Raw genomic sequence first — 18,067 nt, forward strand, 5'->3', positions numbered from 1 at the left:
CAATTATTCACAGGTGGATCATCAAGAACACATTTTGCTTTTGAGTTCTTATTGACATTATTACCTACTTAGTTCAGTTAAATCCTTTGTTAAGGCAAAGCTAGTGTACTTTTCAACTGAAGTTTTTAAATACAATAAGAGTTTGAAAGAAAGACTGTTTTAAAGTCAAACTCTTAAATAGAACATCCCTTGAAAACTCTGCTTACATATTTAACACATTTTGATTGAACAAAGCATCACAGTCAATATAAAAAATTAATACCATAAGGAGACTTCCCATTTCTAGGTATGACAAAGTAATTGGTATTACATTAACCCTCCCACTGAGGAAAATTATAAAAGCTGGGTTAAAATAAATACAATACTGCATGATCTCACTTATGTTTGGAATGTAAGAATGTTGAAATCATAGAAACTGAGAGTAGAATGATGGTTACCAAGGGGCTCAGTGGGTAGGTAGGGTGGTAGTATTGGGGAAATGCAGGTCAAAGAATAAAAACTTTCTGTTGGCCAGAAAGACTAACAGAACAAAAGGAATGGAGTGTTACCAAAGCAGCCAAGGCATGGGCTGTGATCCTGGGATCTACAAGAAATTTTCCCTATAGGCAGATGTCAATTTCCAAGATGTCTATGTGAGGGCAAGATGCCAAGAAGCCAGGCAGAAAACAGCTGCTAAGAGGCTAGAAAATATAAACAGAGATTTTGCGCCAGTAAATTAAAAAACCTGAGTGAAAATAATGTATTCCTTGAAAAACAATTTACCAAAATTGGCACAAGAAATACCAGAAATTCTAAATAGCCCAATATCTATTTACAAAATTTAATGCATAATTAAAATCTTTCTACAAAGTAAACTGCAAGGCCTTCATTGGAAAATTTTTGCAAACATTTAAGCAAATAATAAAAATCTGAAGCAAAGTCTCTTCCAGAGAATACAAAAAAAAAGGGAATCATTTCCAAAATTATTTTTTGAGGTCACTATAATCTCAATAAGAAAGCCTGACCAAAAATATACAAATAAAATAAAGAGTAAAATAACAGGCCCATTTCTTTTATAAATGAAGACACTAAAATATCAGCATGTCAAACACATATGTTTAGATATATAGGTATGTATAATGGTATATATATGGTAACATGCCAAACCAAGTTAGATTCTTTCCTAAGAAATAAAAAGTTGCATTAGCATTTGAAAAAAAATGTAATTCACCATATTAACAGAATAAATAAGAAAGACAATATGATTTTTCTCTATAGATGTGAAATAAGGATTTATTAAAATGTAATTCTCATTAATGACAGAAATCTTTAACAACTAGGAATAGAAAGGAATTTCCACAATCTGATATAGAGGATTAACCAAATATCTACAGTAAATATTATATTTGATTATGAAATATTGAAAGTTTTCCCTTAGAAATCAGAAATGAGACAATGATATCTGCTATTCCTTCTAATAATATTATACTGAAACTCTCAAATAATGAATTAAGGCAAGAAAAATAGTGAAAATTAGGAGAATTATAAAGGAAGAACTAAAACTCCCATGATTTGCAGATGGTATGATGCTGTGCATGAACATATACAGAATACTACTGAGTGAAAGATGTCAAACACGAAAGAGTACACACTATGAATCTCATTCATATTAAAATAAAAAGGGGAAACCTATTTATGGTGACAGTATTTATGATAGTGGTTACGTTGGGAGAAGTGATACTGACGACAAGGGAGGCATTTGGGTTTCTGGTAATGTTTTATTTCTTGACATGGGTTGTAGTAACACCAGCATGCTCACTTTGTGGAAAGTCATCAAGATTATGAGATTTTTTATTTTTATTGTATGCACATTATAATTCAATTAAAAAAGTTTACAAAAATAATTTATAAATTATTGCTATATAACCCATGCTGAAAGACTCCAACTGGCAATTAAATGTGATACTAGTTTGCGCATGAGCTGATGAAAGAGTAAGAGAGGGATGAACTTGAATGAGCCAGCCTCATGGGTAACATATTATTGACTGTGTTTCTGTGCATTCTTGTGATATAACAGCTTCCTTAGGCACCTCCAACCAGATAGCTGGCTGATGGGAGGGCCACTTTCTGGGGTCTGTCTCAGAATTGCACACTTGAGAGAATGTTAAGAAACAAACTCAGAAATAAAGTACATCTATGTATAGGTGAAACCTTTGATTGAGCTATGCAGAAAGGTGATAATCTTATTACCCTAGCATGAGAGTGTGCAATAAAAATCTGGGGACAAAATAGTAAAGTCCAAGAACATTTCAATCTCTTCTGAATCAGGTCTAAATAATATACATGCCCTAGTCGAAATGATGTGAATTTCCAGATACACTCATCCTCATAAGTAACAAATCATATAACAAAGACAAAATTTTATTGAATGAAGATTTCATTCATTTGGTTTCCAGTCCATTTCTGCCTCCCTTCTTCTCTATTTATTTAAGAAGTCCTGATTTACAGAACATTCTACCCAACAATTGCAGAATATACATTCTTTTCATTAGCACGTGGAACATTCTCCAAAATAGACCATATGATAGGCCACAAAACAAGTCTCAATAAATTTAAGAAAAATGAAATCATATCAAGTATCCTCTCAGACCACAGTGAAATGAAACTGGAAATTAACTCCAAAAAGAACCCTCAAAACCATAGAAATATATGGAAATTAAATAATCTACTCTTGAATGATCTTTAAGTCAACAATGAAATCAAGATGGAAATTTAAAAATTCTTTTAACTGAACAATAATAGTGACACAACTTATCAAATCCTGTGGGATACAGCAAAAACAGTGCTAAAAGGAAAGTTCATAGCATTAAATGCCTACATCAAAAAGTCTGAAAAACACAAACAGACAATGTAACATCACACCTCAAGGAACTAGAGAAACAAGAGCAAACCAAAATCAAACCCAGCATAAGAAAAGAAATAACAAAGATCAGAGCAGAGCTAAATAAAATTAAAACAACAACAATAACAAATAATAATAGTAATACAAAATATAAATGAAGGCTAGGCATGGTGGCTTACACCTGTAATCCCAGGACTTTGGGAGGCTGAGGCAGGCAGAACACTTGAGGCCAGGAGTTTGAGACCAGCCTGGCCAGCATGGTAAAACCCCATCTCTACAAAAAATACCAAAATTAGCCAGGCATGATGGTGCATGCCTGTAATCCCAGCACTTTGGGAGGCCAAGGCAGGTGAATCACGTGAGGCCAGGAGTTCGAGACCAGCCTGTCCAATATGGCAAAACCCTGTCTCTACAAAAATTACCCAGGCATGGTGGTGCATGCCTGTAATCCCAGCTACTTGGGTGGCTGAGGCACAAGAATTGCTTGAATCTGGGAGATGGAGGTTGCAGTCAGCCAAGATTGGGCCACTGCACTGCAGCTTGGGTAACAGAGAAAGACCCTGTCTCTAAATAAATAAATAATATTTATTATAATATCTTCCATTTAGTTTCTACTTCAGTTTATTTGGATCTTTTTTCTTCTTTTCTTGGTTAATCTCACTAATGGTCTATCAATTTTGTTTATCTCTTAAAAATAGTTTTTTTGTTTTATTTATTTATTTAAATTTATACAAAAGGTCATTCAAGGCTACTATGAACACCTTTATGCACACAAACTAGAAAATCTAAAGGATGGATAAATTCCTGGAAATATACAGCCCTCCTAGATTAACTCAGGAAGAAATAGAAACTCTGAACAGACAAATAACAAGTAGTGAGACTGAAACACTAATAAAAAAAATTGCCAACAACCAGAAAAGTCCAGGACCAGATAGATTCACACCTGAAATTTCTATCAGGCATTCAAAGAAGAATTAATACTAATTTCATTGAAACTATTCCAAAAGATAGAGAAAGAGGGAATCCTCCATAAATAACTCTAAGAAGCTGGTATCACCCTAATACTAAAACCAGGAAAGGACATAACAAAGAAAAAAAAAAAAAAGAAAACTACAGATCAGTATCGTTGATGAACATAGACGTAAAAATTAGCAACAAAATACTACTGAATCCAACAGCATATCAAAAAGATAATACACCATGATCAAGTGGGTTTCATATGAGGGATGCAGGGATGGATTAACATATGCAAGTCAATAAATGTGATACATCACATAAACAGAATTAAAAACAAAAACCGTATGATCATCTCAGTAGACACAGAAAAAGCATTTGACAAAATCCAGCATTTATGATGGAAACCCTCAGCAAAATTGCCATAGAAAGGACATAGCTCAAGGTAATAATAGTTACCTATGACAAACCCACAGCCAACATTATACTGAATGGGGAAAAGTTGAAAGAAATCCCCCTGAGAACTGGAATAAGATAAGGATGCCCACTTTCACCACTTCTATTCAACATAGTACTGGAAGTCCTAGGCAGCACAATCAGACAAGAGAAAGAAATAAAGGGCACCCAAATTGGTAAAGAGGAAGTCAAACTGGAGCTGTTCACTGATGATATAATCATATACCTAGAAAACCCTAAAGACTCATCCAAAAGCCTCCTAGATCTGATAAATGAATTCAGTAAAGTCTCAGGATACAAAAATCAATGTATACAAATCAGTACCACTGCTATACACCAACAACGACCAAGCTGAGAATTAAATCAAAATGCAAAATCAATCTTTTTTAGAAAAGCTGCAAAAAATAAATAAATTGCTTAGAAATGTACCTAATCAAGAAGGTGAAAGATCTGTACAAGAAAAACTACAAAACATTGCCAAAAGAAATCATTTATAACACAAACAAACGGAAATATATCCCATGTTCGTTGTTGGGTAGAATCAATATTGTGAAAATGACCATACTGCCAAAAGCAATCCACAGATTAAGTGCAATTCCTATCAAAATATCATCATAATTATTCACAAAACTAGGAAAAACAATCCTAAAATTCATATGGAACCAAAAAACAGCTCACATAACCAAAGCAAGACTTAGCAAAAAAAAAAAAAAAAAAATCTGGAAGCATTACATTGTCCAAATTCAAACTATACTCCAAGGCTATAGTTACCAAAACAGCATGGTACTAGTATAAAAACAGGCATATAGACCAAGGGAACAAAATGGAAAACCCAAGATAATATTTACAGCCAAATAAAGCCAGATACTTACAGCCAACTGACATTTGACAAAGCAAACAAAAATATAATGTAGGAAAGGACATCCTGTTCAACAAATGGTGCTGGTATAATTGGCAAGCCACATGATGAATAAGAAACTGGATACTAATTTCTTACCTTATACAAAAATCAACTCAAGATGATCAAAGACTTAAATCTAAGACCTGAATCCATAAAATCTCCAGAAGATAACATCAGAAAAACTCTTCTGGACATTGGCTTAGGCAAAGAGTTCATAACCAACACTACAAAGGCAAACGCAACAAAAAAAAAAAATAAATAGATGGGACCCAATTAAACTAAAAAGCTTCTGCCCAGCAAAAGAAATAATTAGCAGAGTAAACAGCCAACCCACAGTATGGGAGAAAATATTCACAAACTATGCATCTGACAAAGGACTAATATCCAGCATCTATAAGGAACTCAAACAAATCAGCAAGAAAAAAAATAGTCCCATCAGAAGTGGGTGTGATGGTTAATATTTAGTGTCAACTTGATTGGATTGAAGGATGCAAAGTATTGATCCTGTGAGGTGCAAAGTGTCTGTGAGGGTGCTGCCAAAGGAGATTAACATTTGAGTCAGTGGACTGGGAAAGGCAGACCCACCCTCAATCTGGGTGGCCACAATCTAATCAGCTGCCAATGTGGCCAGAATAAAAGCAGGCAGAGGAACGTGGAAAGACTAGACTGGTTTAGTCTTCTGGCCTACATTTTTCTCCTGTGCTGCATGCTTCCTGCCCTCAAACATTGGACTCCAGGTTCTTCAGCTTTGGGACTTGGACTGGCTTCCTTGCTCCCCAGCTTGCAGATGGCCTACTGTGGGACCACACCTTCTGATTGTGTGAGTCAATACTCCTTAATAAAGTCATATATATATATATATATATATATATATATCCTATTAGTTGTGTCCTTCTAGAGAACCCTAATACAGTGGGCAAAGGACATGAATAGACAATTCTCAAAAGAAGATATACAAATGGCCAACAAACATGAAAAATGCTCAACATCACTAATTATGAGGGAAATGCCAATTAAAACCATAGTGAGATACCACCTTAGTCCTGCAAGAATGGCCATAATTTAAAAATCAAAAAATAACAGATGTTGGAATGAATGTGGTGAAAAGGGAACACTTTTACACTGCTGGTGGGAATGTAGACTAGTATAATCACAACAGAAAACAGTATAGACATTCCTTAAAGAACTAAAAGTAGAACTACCATTTGATTCAGCAATCCCACTACTGGGTATCTACCCAGAGGAAAAGAAGTCATTATCTGAAAAAGACACTTGCATACGCATGTTTATAGCAGCAGAATTCACAATGGCAAAAATATGGAACCAGCCTAAATGCCCATCAACCAATGAGTGGATAAAGAAAATGTGGTATACAAACACCATGGAATACAACTCAGCCATAAAAAATGAATGAAATAATGGCATTTGTGGCAACCTGGATGGAGTTGGAGACCATTATTCTAAGTGAAGTAACTCAGGAATGGAAAACCAAATATCATATGTACTCACTCAAAAGTGGGAGCTAAGCTATGAGGACACGAAGTCATAAGAATAGTGCAACGGACTTTGGGGATTCAGGGGGAATGGTGGGAGGAGGGTGAGAGATAAAAGACCACATATTGGGCACAGTGTACACTGCTCAGGTAATGGGTGCACCAAAATCTCAGAAATCACTACTGAAGAACTTATCCATGTAACCAAAAACCATCTGTTCCCCAAAAACTATTGAAATAAAAAAACCAGAAGTCCTGGTGTTCTCTTGGGCTCAATAAGCTTGTATAGGGCCTGATCTCTTGCAGAAAACATCTGGGAAGTGGATAAAGTGATGTCAAAATATGTAAAAGTAAAGAACAACAGGAAAAAAATCAGTTCGAGATGTAAGAAAAATTATTGTAATAGTAAAAATAATTACTGAATGCTTATTGTATACTGTCTCCTTGTAAAGTGCTTTATTATTTCATTTAACCTTGTCAAAAACACTAGGCAAAGGCAATGTTAATTCCAAGTTACAGATGAGGAAATAATTTGCTCAAAGTCATGAGAGATAGTGGTAGAACTGAGGCTTGAACATTTTTCAGTCTGATTCAGAGCTTCTTCTCAGCCACTGCACCTCATCAACCTCCTCATCAAGAAGAGATGGCCATGGGGTATGTCCTTCGTGTTTGCATCTCAGATCTCCTCATCCAATTGCTGCCCATTTTTTCCACATGTACACCTATTTTTGAATTTTATTTTTGCTGATACAGTGTAACCAGCTTTGATTATTTAGGTGATTTTCCAAGGCAAATTCTCATTTTGAGCCATTTTCTACATATCCTAGTCATGAATGTATGTATGCAGTAGAATCAGACCAATGTTAGTTAGCAAAACTGATTAGTGAAACAAACTTAATGGGATGAAACAAAATGTAGTGTGCATACACACACACACACACACACACACACACACAATGTCTAAAATACACCAAATAAAAATTCCTTGTAGATCAGCAATTTGGGGTTTTCTGCAATATTATCTGCAGTCATGCTTTCCCTTCCCCAAACTTTTCCCTCATGAGGATAACTAAGCTTAGTGACGCACTGAGCAAAATGCTGGTGACCAGGAGAGATGCTGCCATAAACGTGATCTGAAGAAAACTTGGAGATTAAAAGGGCAAGGTTTTAAGGAATCCTAATAACAAAACAAGATCTTGAAATTTGCAAAATTCCTTATCTTTGCTACATTCTTCTACCCTGCAGAGTCTGGCTTCTGCCTACTTCTCCAAAGTCTTTTTTATAAGAGGGAGTCCTCTCACTGTGCTGTAACCACATTGTCCAGTTTTCCATTTCTTTAGTCATTTCCTGCTTTAGGACCCCTTTGGTCCCCTTGATCCCTCTGCCTGGAATGCTCTGCCCAGTTCTTTCCCTGGTTGGTTGGTTCTTACCTTTCATTTCTCAGGTCAAATGTCTCCTTCTGTAAGAGGCCATCCTTGTCCTCCTTAGCTAAAGCAAATGCCCCTGCACTCTTGACTGCTTCTTATAACATCCTAGTAATTTTAATTTTTTTCTATCACATATGATGATCTGAGAGTATCTTGTTTACTTGTTTTTTAACTGTTTATTTTCTGCCTTCTTCCCCACTCCCTCATCCCGATTCCCAGTTGGTATGTTATATCCATTTACTTATTTATTTTTTTACTATATTTTCTGGGTCTGCTTATTTGGAATGTCTGCAACTTTCCCTCATTCATCTCTGGCCTATGGGCTTCTACGGACAGCCAGCCTGGGAGCACAGTTTTACTGTGGATAGCCTACATTGGGTCTGCTGTTTGCTGAAGGACAGGCCCTACCTCCGTATCTCCACGCTTAGCCATTCATGCACTTAGCTCTGTGAGATCATCTGATGAGATGAAACTGACCCATCTACTCCTCTAGATGACAGGTACAGGGATACTACCATAGGGAGCAAGAAAAATTAAGTTCTGAATTTGCAGGGACTTTTTCAGCAAGAAGCTACAGAAGTTGAAATGGACATGGCAAATGGAAACAGAAAAAGTACAAAAGTCTGATACATTCCTCTTTGACACATCAGCTGCTGCACTGAGATAGAGCATTCATTTGCACTAAAGCCAAGCTCTTTCAATGTTGGGGCCAAATATAGATTAGAATAAAAGGGCAATGTGTTTTTAACCAAATATGATTTTAAGATGGCTGGCAAGGAAAAGGCGTTCTCTCTCTAGAGCCCAGCATTTATTAGATGCCACTTTTCTAGTAGTTTTTAATCAGGAAGATATTGGCTCAGGCTTTTAAAATAGCTCCATTATTATTTATTTCTCAGTGCACCTGATCCTGTTCCAGATTGGCTTCTGTGGATTCCTGAGCCCATGGATCCCCTTAGTCTTTGGTAATTTTTGCCAGGCTTTCTGTGCTTGAATTTGACACCACCCTTTCACCTATTTGCTGCCTAATGTTTTTTTTTTTGTTTTTTTGTTTTTTTTTGTTTTTTTTTTTTTGAGATGGAGTCTCGCCCTGTCACCCAGGCTGGAGTGCAGTGGCGAGATCTCGGCTCACTGCAAGCTCCGCCTCCCGGGTTCACGCCATTCTCCTGCCTCAGCCTCCCGAGTAGCACCAAGCCAGGCTAATTTTTTGTATTTTTAGTAGAGACGGGGTTTCACTGTGTTAGCCAGGACGGTTTCGATCTCCTGACCTCGTGATCCGCCGGCTTCGGCCTCCCAAAGTGCTGGGATTACAGGTGTGAGCCACCGCGCCTGGCCATGTTTTTGATATTTTATTTGTAACTTGTTGGTAAACCTAAACCTCATGCTAAATCCTTACATCCTAAATAGGATTTTTCAGGTTTCATATTTCTCTAGTATTATAATTTGTTTTTCCCTTGCTCCTGATTTTTTCCTGATAGTTTCTTTACTAAAATATCCCAGCAGACCGTGTTCACTTCTCATGAAAATAGTTGTGGTATTAGACTTCATTCATTCCTTTCCAAATATTTATTAAGCACCTACTGTATGCTAGACACTGTACTAAGTGCTAGGGATATAACCATAAACAAAATCAGCATGGTACTTCTTCTTAGGGAACTTATAACTGGATGTAGGAGACAGGTATTTAAACAAGCCATTGTATTAACTGCTGATGGGTAAAGAAGGATCTGCTAGCCCAGCAGGTAGTTGTGTGTGTGTGCCCTGTGTGTTATCAGATAAAACTTTTAGTCAGAATTACCCAGGTACTTTTAATAGACAGCAGCAAAAGAAAACCTCTCTAGTTGCTATTCTTACAGCACCCACACCCTACCTGCTTAGCTGGGCAGGGAGCTCATGAGTCTTTAGAGTTGCCTCCAACAAAAATCTCTAACATGAATGCTATTGGTCCTGAGAAGGTCATTGGTATCCCTCATTTAAACATTTGGGCAGATGAAAGGAGTGAAGTCCTATGAATAAACTCCCAAAACCCTCATTAGGCCAGAATCAGGCATTTTTTTTAAAGAGTTTTTATAGAAAATTCAAGCTATTGCCAAGGATAAAAACTTTAACTGAGCCATAGAAGAGGCTTACCAGTTCAGAATGTGACTCAGTTCAAATGTAGACGACCATGATTTACCTCTTTGCTCAAAACTTCACCTAGAGACATACTATTCTTTATGATAACTTTTAGAGCTTGTGTGCTCTCCCATGATTATTATCTCCATATAGCTGTAAAGGGAAACTTACAGTCTGACCAGAGACGAAGACTTGGGAAAGCACTAGGGTATCTGAGGTTATCAGGCTGGGACCTGAACCTGCATATACAGAGTTCTGCAAGACAGATCTGATCTCGTAGGCCTCCCATCCAGGAATGAGCAGCTGTGCATCACTTTGACCAAACAATTATAGAAGAGAGAAGTTCCAATTGTAGTCCATCTAGTCACTTCTCAGTGACCTTAATCCCCATAGAGGAGAAAAACTCTGACATGGCAGATTGACACAACTGAGAATCTACCCCTATTAAATCCACTCCTTCTGTACCATGGACTTCAACTGACTTTTAACATCTGGTTGGTTGCCCACCTCTATTCTTAGTTCAGACTATTCTTTGGTAGAAGATACTCATGTTTTAAAGATGTCCTCCCTGAGAGCTGAGACAAGTGTACTTATCACCCAGAAAATAATTCACTAAAGATTTGGATTTAGGTTTAGGTCAGTTTATTTTCAAGATAAAAATCCAAAAGGCAACAAAGGAGAGAAAAAATTGGAAGCTTATATAGTTAAAATTTTATAATTCTTTAACTATTTCCAAATAAGAGATATCAGCATATCAGAAGTCCTCAATATCAACAATCTTAAATGAGGATTTATTGTATATAACCTAGCATGTTAAGGATGTTCAAGGGTTTCTTGGATTTAGGATCTTCATCTCTTCAGCCCTAATCTCCCCTTACAGGCTTCTTGAAGAAGTCATTCCAACATTCTTCAGGTGCCAGAAGGCTTCAAGAACCTGAAATCTAGCTTTTCTTTGACTTTTTGTGAGGACCCATTTAGTAAACCCCAACAATGATTTATGGTCAAACTAATACCTCAAAGTTTTATATTTGTCACATTTTTAATGAAAGTACTCTGATTCTATCTCCAGTCCTCGTTGTGAATATCTTATGAATTTAACTCAAATTAACTGAATAATTTCTGTAGTAAAGATATCCATGATAGGCATGAGAATCCTGGCATTTTCATTTGAAGAAATCAAGTACCCATAGAGGTCAAAACTTACATCGGACACTCAGGAAGCCCCTCTGATTATAGATGTAGAAGTCCCTTTCGTACCACATCCATCTCCAAGGGCTAAAGCCACTACACAAATGGCTCGTGTTGAAAAACAGAGCCTGTTTGTTTCGGAAACTCTTATAAGCACGTTGTGGCCATATACTAATATTTAATGATGTCTTTCAATACTGTCCTTGCCCCAAACTTCATCCCGACCAGCCTGAGGCCCCATCACCTATTTTTTTTTTAATCTCTTATTTGAGAAGACCTAAACCCCAGTGCAGCTGTGGCAACCTAATGGAACCACATGATCCTCAAAGGGACATTAGGACAACAGCTAATTCATCAGTATTCTTGCTATCTATGATAAGTATGTCACCATTGTATGCTTTGAGCTAAGACAAAGGAGCTAGGAAATTTGTATCTTCCACATCAGCCTCAAATGCCTGCATGGTATAATTTCAATGAATGTAATGATTCTGTTGCTTCCATCTCAAAGCTCTGGTACCATTATTGTAGTTTTAGTGTATACAGCAAGACCATTTTGTACCTTTCTTTGGAAGATATGGTGACCCACTTATCCAGAAGAGCTTTCCAAAACATGCTCTTCTCAAACCATAGGATTTCCAATGGTGAGTTATCACCTTGTTGTAGAGGCTTTTTGTCTACTAGCTGTATACCACCTCTATTTTTTATCCAACATTTCCAGGTGTTTGCTGCTCAGGTTTCCCAGGAGTGGAGTAAGAGAGATGGAAGGTTTTCTGGCCCCAAATGAAAGGGGATATAAAAAATCCCACTCTTGTCAGGAATGTAGTCATAACTAGTTGTGAGCCTGTTATATTTTTTAGATGAACATATTTACATTAAAAAAATCTATTCATATATGCACACACACATACATACGCACATAGTTTGGCTCATTTTAGGAAGGACTTGAGGTGTCACATAAAAACATTGGTATAGGGGTTGCAAAGTGCCTATTTTGATGCCCTCTTAATTATGACTAATATAACTTGAACTTCTTAATCAAGATTAATATAACTTGAACTTTTAAGGGAAAATGTCTATCTATAATTATTGAGATGCTAATTTTGACAAATTTTCCAAATATATGCTTAATTTTCCAGCTAGATTACAAATAACTATAGGGTAAAGATCATTTATTTAAGGCTCTTTGACAGCCTTACAACTGTGTTTTTAAGAAGAGGTTTTGAATTGTAAAAGTTTCAAAGATGCTTTTGAAATTCTATGCCAATATTCTTAGTATTTTTCTTCAATTTGCTCAGACATTATAAACCCTGTGTGAGAAATGAGGAGAAAATGGAGGTTGATATGAGGTTGATATAACTTGCCCGAAGGTCAGCCAGCAAGCGAGGGGAAAGGATGGAATTAGAACTCACACCCCTCAATTTTCCAGGCTGTTGCTTAGCCCACTGAACCCCACCGCCTCTGACTCAGTGTATTAATATAGACTGAAACACAGATTGCTTGAACATATGGCAGAGAGGATGAGAAGATAACATTCTGTGGCAGGATTCATTTCTCCAGGCAAGTAGATGTAAAGGCTGTTTTTCTGCACAGGATTCAGCAAGTGAAGCGTTAAGCACTTAAAAAAAAATTGTCTCCAAATGATACAACTTTTCCCCTTGAATGAGATCTGTTTCTGGGCATTCAATGTCAGGAGAAGCCGGTAGAAGTGGGTCCAGGAGGACTGTAGGCCACCCATAGGCTATGGTAAAAAATAAATAAGGATCTTGCAGAGCCCCAGAATTGTGCCTAGAGGGAGGAGTGCCTAATAAATGTCAGTTCCTTCTCCTTCCTCAGCAAACCATACCCTATAGTTAGGACACAAATTATAGACTTGTCTCCTGATCTAGATGTTTCTATCCTCTTTAGCAATAATCTGCAATATTCTACATTCTTAATAAGACCTAGATATTTCTTTTCTCACTGTTATTAGATGCCACTAAGGGCTTCATTCAGTACATTGGGCAAGTTACTGTGGATTTTAGCCTGAGATTTTTTCTTGTGAGACACAGCAGTATCGGGTTTGTAAGGAGACAGAGCTCAATGCATTCAAGGCATAGAGTCTAAAGGTCCAAAATTTTAGGCATGATTTAGGGTGGTGGTTTTCAAATTGGTGGATCCACCAAGAAGAGGAAAGCGAAGAGGCTGCATAGGGAAGGCTCAGTACCCCTCTTCTCTTCTTATATGTTGTAAATCTGTGCTGTATAAGAGTTTAATGTAAAACTTTGGCTGGAAAAATTGAGGGTTTTATAACTGAAAGACACTTTTAAAAGCCTGATTTAGGAAATGGTTGCTTTTATACAATAAAATGTAGTAGTTTGGAGCATGTGTGTTGGTTAAAAGAATAATCTTACTTTGCATCTAACTAGCCTTGTGACCTCAGATAACCTGCTTAGCCTCCCTGTGCTTTAGTTTCCCTATCTACAGTAACTGCGCCTATTTCACAGGTTTGTAATGAGGCCTAAATGAAGTAATATATGGATGTGCTTGACATTGAGACTGGCACACACTAAACACTCACTGAAAGGTAGCTGCTGTTATAATTTTATCATCACTATTATTTTTGCTATTATTGTTAGATCTATTCCAAAGTTTGGATTTATTGCCTTTTTCTAGTTTGCAATTTAGGTAGAATGGCATGGGATTTCGATGATCTGAATGTGAATGGCAGGCCCCCCAACTCATGTAAAGGGAATACGAAATGTTCTGGTGGCAAAGGAAATACAGAGAGAGTCCATGGGGAGATGGTGTCTTGGGGTCTAGGCCATGCTGACCGGTGAACATCCCTTATACCAAACTGAAGATTTGTGTCCCTTACTCTTATGAGTTGAATTGTGTCCCCTGCACCCCAAGTTCATATGCTAAAGTTCCAACCCTTAGTACCTCAGAATGTGGCTGCATTTGGAAGTGAGGTGTGTAAAGAGGTTAAGTTAAAATGAAGCCATTAGGGTGAGCCCTAATCCAATATAACTAGTTTCCTTATAGAAAGAGGAGGTTTGGACACAATGCCTACAGAAGACGAATAATATGAAAACACGGGACAACCTACAAGCCAAGGGAAGAGTTAGCTTCCAGAAATGTGAGGAAATACATTGTTGTTTAAGCCACCCAGTCTGTGCTATTTTGTTATGTCAGCCTTGGAGATTTCAAATTTTAGTTTAATTCAGAGAACAGGCTTTTCTCTACCAATCCAAATGCAGAGAAAACACACCAGGGCCTGGTACTCCTTTGAAACTCCATTTCTGCTCTTCTTTTTCCCTAAGTAAAATTCTACTGATGCATGTTGTCATCTTTTAGGCATCCCCCAAGTCAGCATGTTAATTTTTTCCGCCAGTGTTTCATCTGATGCTCCCCACCACTGCTATCCTTTCTGAGCAATTGTAATGGCCTCTCTAGCACATGGTTGGCATGGCTTTCCACTTGCACTGTGGAACCTGGCATATTCACCACCTACAAGAAGGACTTAAAGAGTTATCAATTCAGGTTTATATCAGATAATAAAATGCCTGCCAAAATAATGCCCCTGGAATACTCTGAAATCAACTGTTAATAAAAGGCAAACAAAAAAAATCGTTAATTTTTTTCCCCATGGAGAACTTTCTTTAAAAATCCAGCACAGTCAAAATGAAACAGCTATCAAAGAAAGCTCCCCCATTAGCTGTCAGTTCACAGCAACTTCAATCAGCTGGTGTGCCTGCGCCTGCAGTAATATCTCCCCAGCTTCCTCCCACACGCCCAACTTGACTGCTCTGTGCAAGCCACATTAAACCTGTCTGCCATCAATCCCCGGGTCTGCTTTTCAGCAGCAGCTTAACGAGGTAAGGGAGCTGGCATCACCAAGAGGCAAATGCTATTTCAGAGGGACTGGGAGAAGCTGAGAGAGGAGTGGAAGTGGAGAAAAGCTAGATATAGGACATTAAGCAACATTAAGCAAGCAGGGTTTTTGTCATAAGATCTTCTCATATTGTCATTTCTATGCAGATGTGTTTTCCAGCCTCCTAAAGTCAGAAGAGACAGTGGGAGATGAGTTAGGAAGCACCAAATCATAGCAAGCTGGCCACATTCACACAATTTTATCTTATGGAGAAACTGGAGGACACTGCCAATTCTCCTCTTCTCCCAGGATGAGCTACAACTTTAGGTCTGGGGCTTCCTTTAGAATTCGTAGCAAGAAGCACGAAGAAAAGCATAAGTTTTTGTGTTTGTTTTTTTCCCCTCTTAGACAAATCTGGCTTGAAGCATATTCACAGTGTATGTCACCACTAGGGAAGCTGATCTAGCCTTCTCCCCAGTGCTGCCAATGAAGGGCATAAGCCTCTGGCACTAAGAACAAAATGAAAAATGACTCAGTAACTAAACTGAAAAACAGTTCCCCAATCAATTCCCTGAGGTGGCAATGAGAACACCACGTGGGGCAGCTCAGCCTCCTTCCTCCACTCTCTTCTGAGAGGCCAGTTTCACAGATTGCTTAAAGACCACAGTAATTCTGGATCTGGTGGGGCTTCTGGGAATAGAAGCTAAACTTCTATTTGAAATGCCTCCCTCCTGCTGCTCTTAAATAACACTGACAACAATAATCGGCATTTATACCAAGAGGGTCCTTCAGAACCTTTATTAAATCCTTTCAAATATACTCTCTTACTTCTATCTGGCAGAGAAAATATGCTTTGTGACAGGTGCCTAAAAGATAGCTGCATAGCTTTTGGGTCCTGGAACTACCTGTTGTCTAAAATAACACCCTTACTTGTGTCCAGACTCTGACAAATGACCAGCAAAGGCACTGGCCTGCACATTTTCTTGACCCAGCAAAGTGGTCTGCTATTTTTTCTTCAAAATCACATAAACAGTAAAGAGACCTTAATGATCAACTTGCCCAACTGCACAGCTGACGTTTGAATTAGAACTGCAATCAAATGGCCATTCAGTCTCGGCTAGAAATCCTGGGATGAAGAATTATAGAAGTTACTATCTCCTGCATACTGGCTGTCACTGATCACCATTTTTTTCCTTCATGTGCTTAGGCTCTGTTTTCACTAATTCCATTGAACTGACTGCTTTCTCTAGAGGCAATGAGTATGATAGTACTTTATACAAAACAGGGCCAATGTTGGAAGAGGAACATTTTCTTCATGTCTTTTATTATACAATTTGAGATAATTCTCTAATGACACACCGTGGCATAGTGAAGATTGCTCTGACCTTGGAGAACGAAGATCCAGGTGTGAGTCCCAGCTTGATCAATTACTACCTTGTAAATAGGGAGGCCTATCAATCTCACTATCTATTTGCAAAACGGGAATAAAACTGTGTATGCTCAAGAGGGTTGTGAGAGAGTTAAACAGGATAATATATGTGAAAGGAATCTCTAAGTGGTAAAATTGCTACATATACATAAGCTGTTTATTCACTTTTCAACTTTTAGGTTACTCCTTGGAAAATTGTGCCAAAGTGAGTAGAAAAGGGAAAGGGCCAAGAGCATAGTGATTTAATTAGATCCACAGGACATTGCCTTCGCATGGGTAGATGGAGCCCCCACCCCTTTGGATTTCAGCACATTGATATGTGGTAACTTAATATGCAAATGATAGGCCTCAGAGGGCACCCAGTCTCCACATGTGCCAATTAATCAAAGGAAACAGTATCATCCTCTAATTCCACTAATTAGAGAATCATCCATAAGCTACTATGTTCTGAGCTACTGAGGTTTAATAAATTTGCAATAAATTATGAGTAATACATTAGCCAGGGACCAAATTACTACTGAGCAATAGGATGAGAGAAGGGTTCAGGTTATTTATATATTTAAATGGTTTTTTTTTCTCAATTTTCTTCTTCTGATTTTCTGTCCTAAAAGTTTCTGAACAACTTGATTGTGTGGGACCACAGGATCTCCATGTTTCGTTGTAACAAGGGGTCCAGAAATCATATATAAGTACAACTACTAAATAATGTGATTAGAATTTTAACACATGTACCATAATTAATCCAAATGATTGGTTGCTTCAAAACTGCCATTGTGTAAATTTGTACACTTGTTCTAATGCTACTACTATGACCCCAAATTAGGGAATCCTTTGAGAATTGCCTTCACATGCTTATTTATTCTTTTGAATCTTCTCAGAGGTGACAAATTGTTCTCTGAGAGTATATTTGAATTTGGAGGCAGTTAAAAGAAGTTTGAAAGTATTGTACTCTGGTTACTAAGGGAGGTAATCAAGCAGGATAATCCTGTTTATGGTCAGTTGAAGAACCCATCCCATTACCCATGTGCTTGAATGAGGGGATAGATCATGCTAAGACAAAACTCTGACCATTAGATGTGACTCCAGTATGTGATTGAATTTGGCTGAGGGAATGGCGGGTATGACTACTTGAAATCGGTGTAAGAGGGTTTTAACTTCACTTAGAATACAGACATAAGAGGTAGAAGCTTTAGTTCTTGCCGTCTCTATACCCAGAATGATTTTTCCAATTAAGACTCTACCCATTCTTTAATGTTGGTTTATTTATTTATTTTTGAGATGGGGTCTTGCTGTGTTGCCCAGGCTGGAGTGCAGTGGCACAATCACAGCTCACTGCAGCCTTGCCCTCTTGGGCTCAAGCAATCCTCCCACCTCAG

The 18,067-nt window shown here is 37.8% G+C and overlaps 1 protein-coding gene across 2 annotated transcripts in view; it reads right to left on the minus strand.

The window, feature by feature from the left end:
- Positions 1 to 18,067, minus strand: part of LSAMP (limbic system associated membrane protein) — a 630,015-nt gene that overhangs the window by 136,449 nt on the left and 475,499 nt on the right. The window lies entirely within an intron of this gene.

This window comes from Pan paniscus, chromosome 2 (genome assembly GCF_029289425.2).
Source record: "Pan paniscus chromosome 2, NHGRI_mPanPan1-v2.0_pri, whole genome shotgun sequence".
Taxonomy (NCBI): Eukaryota; Metazoa; Chordata; class Mammalia; order Primates; family Hominidae; genus Pan; species Pan paniscus.